This window comes from Asparagus officinalis, chromosome 1 (genome assembly GCF_001876935.1).
Source record: "Asparagus officinalis chromosome 1, Aspof.V1, whole genome shotgun sequence".
In the NCBI taxonomy this organism is placed as follows: domain Eukaryota; kingdom Viridiplantae; phylum Streptophyta; class Magnoliopsida; order Asparagales; family Asparagaceae; genus Asparagus; species Asparagus officinalis.
This window is the reverse complement of record NC_033794.1, coordinates 11,066,875-11,075,149: the sequence shown is the minus strand read 5'-3', so window position 1 is coordinate 11,075,149 and position 8,275 is coordinate 11,066,875. Positions and strand designations below refer to the sequence as shown.

Genomic DNA, 8,275 nt, shown 5'->3' with positions numbered 1-8,275 from the left:
CCGACCTGGAAGTAGAGGCAACCAATATGTCATCGACATAAAGCAATAAATAAATGTACGCACCTCCTTTCAACTTGTGAAAATACACGCAAGGATCAAACTGGCTCCGAGTGTACGAATGACCAATCATAAAACCATCGAATCGCCTATACTACTGTCGAGGAGACTGCTTCAAACCGTATAGCGATTTCTTCAACCTACAAACCAATTTTCTTTCCCTGCAATTCGGAATCCCAATGGCTGAGTCATATATATTTCTTCATTAAGATCACCATGAAGAAATATCGTCTTCATATCCAACTGATCTAACTCCAAACTATACTATGCCACCAAAGCTAGCAAAATCCGAATCGACGAGTGCTTCACCACCGGAGAGAAAACCTCATTATAGTTAATACATTTCTCCTGTGCATATCCCTTCGCAACCAACCTAGCTTTGAACCTCAATGGAGTTCCCTCAATGCCCTCCTTCTTCATGTATACCCACTTGCAATTAATTACCTTCCGCTCCTTTGAAAGCTCAACAAGCTCCCACGTATCATTCTTGTGAAGAGACTCCATCTCCTCCTACATAGCTACCTACCACCTTCCTCCTGTGCATAGCCCTTCGCAACCAACCTAGCTTTGAACCTCAATGGAGTTCCCTCAATGCCCTCCTTCTTCATGTATACCCACTTGCAATTAATTACCTTCCGCTCCTTTGAAAGCTCAACAAGCTCCCACGTATCATTCTTGTGAAGAGACTCCATCTCCTCCTACATAGCTACCTACCACGAATCAGCCTCCGAACTCTGCTCGGCCTCTCTGAATGTAGTAAGCACCATCTCATCGATACTCTCCACCAGAAGTGCATACGCAACTGTGTCGGCATACCATGTTGGCATTCATATGTTTCTCCTCTATCTCCGAACCGTAATAGAATCCTGAACCTGAGTCGTCGGTCTCTGATCCTGCACATCAGTACCCGTATCCTCCGTGTCATCATCGTGCTCGTCTGGCATCACCTCAGTCGGTACTCTAGTAGATATTGTACCATCTGGATAATGTGGAGCTGTATCGATCTCCACCACCTGCGCTCCTCCGTCGGGTCGCTCTCCACCTGATGAGAGCTGGAAAGCTTCAAAATAGAAGCCTCATCAAATGTGACATCTCTACTCAGCACAATCTTCCTATCAACTGGATCCCAAAGTTTGTATCCCTTGACACCATGTTTGAATGCTACAAATATGGCCTTCCTAGCTTGAGGTTCCAATTTATCTGTTCTCACATGATAAAATGCAGGGCACCCAAATACCTTGAGCTAGTCATAATCGTATGCTGGCTCTCCCGACCACTTCTCCATAGGGGTTTTCCTCTCAATCGCAGATGAAGATAGCCTATTAATGAGGTGACTCACATATGTAAGTGCCTCAGCCCAAAAGATCTTCTCCATATCACTCTGTGATAATGAACATCAGACCTTCTCTAGCAAAGACCGATTTAGCCTCTCTGCTACCCTATTCTGCTACGGTATATGACTAACCGTGAAGTGCCTCTCTATGCCCTCGTCTCGACATAGCTGCAAAAAAGGGTCTGATGTGTATTCACCACCATTGTCGGATCGTAACGTCTTGATCTTTCTCCCAGTCTACAGTTCTAATCTCTTCTTCCACTCCATGAATATATCTAGGACTTCACTCTTCTTTGCCATAGTGTACACCCAACATCGCCTAGAATAGTCATCAACAAACGTGACGAACCAATATCAACCACCAAGTCATACAGTCTTGGTGGAACCCCAAACGTCTGTGTACACATAGTCTAGGATGCCCCTCATCCTATGAATAGCAGTCCTGAACTTTACCTTTGTCTTTTTACCAAGTACACAGCGCCTGCAGTGACTTCTTTCCTGTATGCCCTAACCTGTAATGCCAAAGCCTGCTCATGTCCGTCTCTGAAATAGCGGAACCAACCTGGCCAATCTCGGTGCTTCCCTTCAGATAATACAAGTTTTGACTACGGACTCCCTTTATCAACACCAAAGATCCCTTAGTAACCTTTGCTACAGCATCTTCAAAGGTTACCTTGAATCCCTTTGCCTCTAAAGCTCCAATAGAAATAAGATTCTACTTCAGCTGAGGAACGAATCTCACCTCTTTTAATTCACGGACTACTCCATCATACATCCGAATCCACACAATATCTATCCCACAAATACCACAGGATTGATCATTTCCCATGACTACAACTCCCCTATCGAGCTTCTCAAAAGATACAAACTAATCTCGTCTAGGGGTCACATGATAGGTAGCACCAGAATCAAGCATCTAATCTGATGTATCCAAATGGTTCACCTCCGGAGTAATCAGTAGAGAAATGCTCGAATCATTAGAATCATCGCCTTTCGTAATATTCACCTCATTGGCCTTCAGGCCCTTTTTCTTGCCATTCTCCTTCTCCTTAAGCTTCGGGCAGTCTCTCTTCCAATATCCCTGCTCTTTGCAGGATGCACATTGGTTCTTTCCTAGCTGGTGACGACCTCTTGACTTTGACATTCTTATATTACCACCTTTCGGATATAGGCTTCTACCTCTCATCGACAATGCCTCGCCTGAAGTACTAGCACGGGAAGTCTCATTATCCTTCCTCCTCAAATCATAATTCGTCAATGCATTAGTTACTTCACTATAGCTGATAGAAGATCTTCTGTTCAACAAAGTGAGTACAAAGGTATCATACTCCTCATCCGGTAAGGAGCCCAATAAGATAATAGCCTTGTACTCATCCGATATCTTCTCATCAACATTCGCTAAGTCCGACAACAACTTAGTGTAGCTGTTCACATGAGCCGCTAGCAAGGTGCCTCGGAAGATCTGAAATCTGAACAATCTTCATAGCAAGTGCAAACGATTCTCAACACTCTTCGTGAGATACTTGTTATTAAGAATTTCTCACATCTTTATTGCAAACGTCACCCCAATCACATCATACTTCAGCTCTTGTTCCAAATAGGACCTGATCACCCCATAAGCGTTCCTATTTATCTTTTCCCATATCGCCTCTTTATATTTTGATGGTCTCTCATGGACCATGATGGTCTCCTCCAAGTTCCGATCATTGAGCGCATCCTGTACGTTGCTCATCCACAAACCAAAGTTGATTTTACCATCATATTTCACCACACTAATTTTGGTGTTCTGAAAACCAACTTGAACTGTACTCGCCATCGACTTGCTGCTAATTTTGGTGTTCTGAAAACCAACTTGAACTGTACTCGCCATCGACTTGCTGCTTTCACATTCTTCTCCCATTGCAAACTAAGTACTCGCCATCGACTTGCTGCTTTCACATTCTTCTCCCATTGCAAACTAACTCCAAGTTGTAGAGAAAAATTCAAACTTTGATAGAAAATAAGAATTACCCAACTAAATTCTAGATCGGATTCCAAATAGATCTTCTGTCCATACAAGGAAAGCGAAATCTCCAACGACAACTCCTAATGCTATATCCACCGAAGCCTAGAACTCCAAGAACCAAGCTTCACACAAGAATCTTCCTCCACCTAATTCTAAAAACTCTAGATCTAAAATCTGGGATCTGATACCACTTGTTACGCGTAGCGAAAATTTTGACAGTACTTCGGCAGTACAACAAGAGAGTCTTGTCACAATAGGAATTCATGTTTCACCAAGGAAACAAGAACCTTAAGTAAAATATCTCAACCAAGTGAGATATCAGCTCTTCCTCTCATCAGTTCTAGGATTGACCTGTCGAGGGAACCTAAATAAGCTATTACAAATCACACAAATAGCGAGACAACCAATTTTACGTGGTTCGGCAAATAGCCTACGTCCACGGGGAGAGGATGAGGAAATTCCACTAAATCAAGGAGAGTACAAAGGGTTACAATCTCACAAAACTCACAAACTAACCCTCAACCAAAGTTCTCAACTTGCTCACAATATCTCCCTGTCACAATGCTCAAAAGTCTCTCTAATCTTTGATTACAACTCTCCTCTCTATTTTGATGATTGATTCTAATCTCCATATATATAGAAAAACTACAACCAAAACAGACTAAGAATCCTAAAACCAAAAACAAAACAAATTAGGAATCCTAATAACCTCATGTTACCAAAATAGATTAGGAATCCTAATAACCTTATGTTATCAAAATAGATTAGGAATACTGCTATCCAACAAAGAAGGTTGAAGTTGAGGCAATTGGATGATTTAGGTTATTGTTAAAGTCCGATTGTTATTTGGATTTGAAAGAGACTTATGTAGTACCGTCATTTAGACGTAATTTAATTTCTATTCCTGTATTGGACAAATTTGGTTACTTTTGCTCTTTTAGAAATGATAAATTTGGTCTTTTTTTAGAATTCAAATTTGGTTGGTACCGTTTTTTATCTTGTGCTGATGACCTTTATTTGCTTGATACGGTTGTTTCATATCATGGAACCTTGCAATTAAGCACTCGAGGTGTAAAGAGAAAATTGACCTATGAGAATTCCGTTTCGTTAGCATAAGAGAGTAGGTCAATTTTTCTTCTTATGTCCCGCAGCACCACAGAAGAAACACCAATCTCCATTATTTGCCTTGTGTTGTTACTTTTGTGGTTGAGCTTCTAAAGCTTCTTTATTTTTCATTCTTTTCTTCCCTTTATACTTAGAAGTACTAGCCATATGAGCACTTTCTGTCTTCTCTTGCTTCAACATTTCCTCTTCTTGCACACAATGCAAGATAAGCTCATTAAGAGACCAAGTCTCCTTTTGGCAATTATAGCTCACTTTGAATTGACTGAATTATGTGGGAAGAGATATAAGAACCAATTGCACAAGCAAGTCCTCAAAGAGTTCAAGCTTAAGTTCTTTCAGCTTTGAAGCAGTACGAGACATCTCCATAATGTACTCCCTAATGTTTCCTTTCCCATTGTATCTCATTGAGATAAGATTTACCAAAAGTGTACTAGTTTCAGCCTTTTTATTCTTAGCAAATATTTTCTCAATGTCCTCAAGAAACTATTTGGCAGTGGTTATCTTCTCAGACATAGTGCCCCTGAATGCTTCTGGAATGGCCCTCTTCATGATCATCATACACATGCGATTTGACTTCTTCCACTTTTCCAAATTCCTTTTCTCATCAGTGAAACTTTTGTCCATAAGAGGTGCAGGAGAAGGAAGCCTTAACGCAAGATCGAGATCCATGACTCCGAGAACTATCATAACGTTCTCTTGCCTCGACTTAAAGTTTGTGCCATTTAGCATAGGAATGGAATTAATGTTGGCAATGATGTTTGAAGCAGAACTAATAGCTGAACCAGAGAACAACATAAGAAAATAAATAAGCTCACATAAGAAAACAAATTAAAATTTACGAATTTGGCAATACCCATCTCAAGATACCTAACACTAAATAATTTGTAAGTGGTATTCTTGGTGCAGTGATCAAATATTGACAATAAGACATGTCAAACAATAAACCTTTCTTTGGACCGATTTATTGTTCACTTGTTACACTAAATAATTATCACATATTTATCACCACAGATATGTGTATGATTTATTCAAATATTAACCTTCCTTTGGGCTGATTAATATTTGCATGAACCATACACACACTGCCTTTTGATATTTAAAAATAAATTGACCTAAACAAGAGAGACTACTTTGATAACATGTTATATCAATCAATTCTATTCAATACATTATATACTTTAATAAATTTTAATGCCAATATTTTGAATCCAATAAAACAAATAAACAAATACTAAACATCAGCCCAAAACTGTAGGTGGGTTGATCCAAATTAAAAAAACAAAATAAAAATAAAAAAATTCTGAAAGCCCAATGCTACAGTAGACCTACGTGGTATATATTTTGTTTTAAATGAGTTTGGTGTTGTAATTATCCCATCTGGCCCTTCTTTTTTTAAGGAAACATGTCAGATGCTACAGAGGCCCACTGAAAAGAAAGAAGGGAAAAAAAGGGAAAACAACATATGAGCACTGTAGCAAAATTAAAAATACTATAGTAATTTATTTGCCTAACTTCAAAAGGTTGGTACCATAACAAAAAATTTCCACCGACACTGTAGGGCTGTAGCAGGGAAAAGCCAAAAAATTCTTCGCAAGTACTGTAGCAAACTGCAGTACTGTAGCATTTAAAAACATGCATATTCATAACATGATGAACATTAATTTTCAATCAAACATGAATTCTTTTATATCGGATTCATAAAATTTAAAATTTGATAACCCTATTGAATCCGAAATCATGAAGAGTATACAAGAGGAAGAACTACCAAATATTATTCTCAAATTAAACAATTTAAAAGAAAAGATTATTAGATTTGAGAACATATAAGAGAATCATATCACAAATTAAAATTGATTCCCAATAGTATTGATTAACATGAACACAACATTTTTCGGTCATTTGTTAGTTAGTTGTAATTTGGATTTATTAAACTATAAAAAGAGTAGAATCTTTTTCCATGTTGAGATAACCTACAAGTGGAAATATTAAATGCAACATTTTTTGTGTGTGTCTTGATTAGCCATTGTAGTGTTCTTTCCCTTTTCTGAAAATGACATCTCTCTCCATCTACCGTTTTCCCTCCCTTTTCCAAGCTGCCATCAATCGGACAAATTTTCAAAACCGACCCATTTCATGATTTAATTACAAAAAAAGACCCGTTTCTATTTTATTTATAAAAACCGACCCAGTTGGTTGAAACTGGGTCGGTTTTTGAAATTTTTTTTCCCAAACTTTACGGGAGTTCAACTCCCGTGAAGTTTTGTTATGAGAAAAAACTTCACGGGAGTTGAACTCCCGTGAAGTTTCGTAAAGTTTTTTAGAAAAACCGACATGGTTTCAGCGACAGTGCTGAAACCAGGTCGGTTTCTCTAAATAAGTTAGGAACAGGTCGTTTTTTGCAATTAAAACATCAAATGGGTTGGTTTTGAAAATTTGTCCGCCATCAATCCCTTTGCTGTTGTGGAAAGGGCCAAGCTAATCCATGATTTTGGAGTTTAGCACTCATCTTGTAATTCTCAAAAGGAAAAATTATATTGAAGCCCCTTTTTCAAGGACCTAATGTGAATAGTACATTTAACTCTTTGGGCACGTGATTAAACCCCAAAATGAAGTTGTCATGTGACTAGGCCCTATCAACTCAGCTATATACATTCTATATACTGTATTTTTCTAAAATTCTAAACTACCCCTATTTATTTCACCCACCAAAACCTCTCATTTTCCATCTTCTTCATTGTCTTCATACCCACTTTAATGGATCCTTACCGGCATCTCTAAATCTTCCTTAATCTTGATGGTTCTCTCTTGTTGCACCAACACCCCTGTTGGGCGCGACGGCCAAATTGTTGTGCTTCGAGGAACCAAACCAAAACGTCGAGATAGAAGGCTAAACAATCCAAGATAACAACACAAACACAAACAAATGAATTTTACGTGGTTTGGCAAGTTGCCTACATCCACGGGGCAAAAATGGGATGGAGTTTTCACTAATAGAGAAGAAGAGTACAAACTGAGATTACAAATCACTCAAAACAACCAACTAATCTCACACTAATAGAGAAGAAGAGTACAAACTGAGATTACAAATCACTCAAAACAACCAACTAATCTCACCAACAAATCTCTAATTCTCTCCAAATAAAACCCTAACTAATAGCTCAGAAAATACATTTTTTCGGTGCTCCAAATATCCCTCAATCAATGTTTAATCAAAGCCCAACCAAAGCCAAGGAAACCCTAAAATGTGTCTCTATTATAACAAAATACAATCCCAAACAGATTGAGATTCTAAAAAACGAGTCTGTCACACCCGGGGATGACAGACACTACACCTCTAAAAACAAGGCAGATTCTACCACACCTGGGTGTGGCGGACACCACACCCATGTCAACAGTGACAGATTCTGCCACTTGGGTGTGATGGAGCCTGTCTTGCTTATTTTTCATGTTTTTCTCAAATTCCTTCACCGTTTTCACAATTCTCCACCACGGTACATGAATTAGAAGTTATTTTTAATACATAAGTATTAGTCATATGCATTACATGTTAATTTTAGCAAATATATGTCAATTATACAAGTTAAGTGAATTTTAATAGACAAATGTTAACTATGTTTATTTGTAGTTAATTATGAGTTAGCAATGAACTTTAACACATAAATATATGAGTTATATATGTCTATTTAAAGTTAATTATCTTTTTTTTAATCATTTTAGAATGGATATCTTTATCCCAAAACTAGTTAAGATAGTTC

The 8,275-nt window shown here is 38.2% G+C and overlaps 1 pseudogene; it reads right to left on the bottom strand.

Annotated features, from left to right (window-relative positions):
- The window catches only part of LOC109830524, a 25,228-nt pseudogene continuing 21,956 nt past the window's right edge, over positions 5,004 to 8,275 (bottom strand).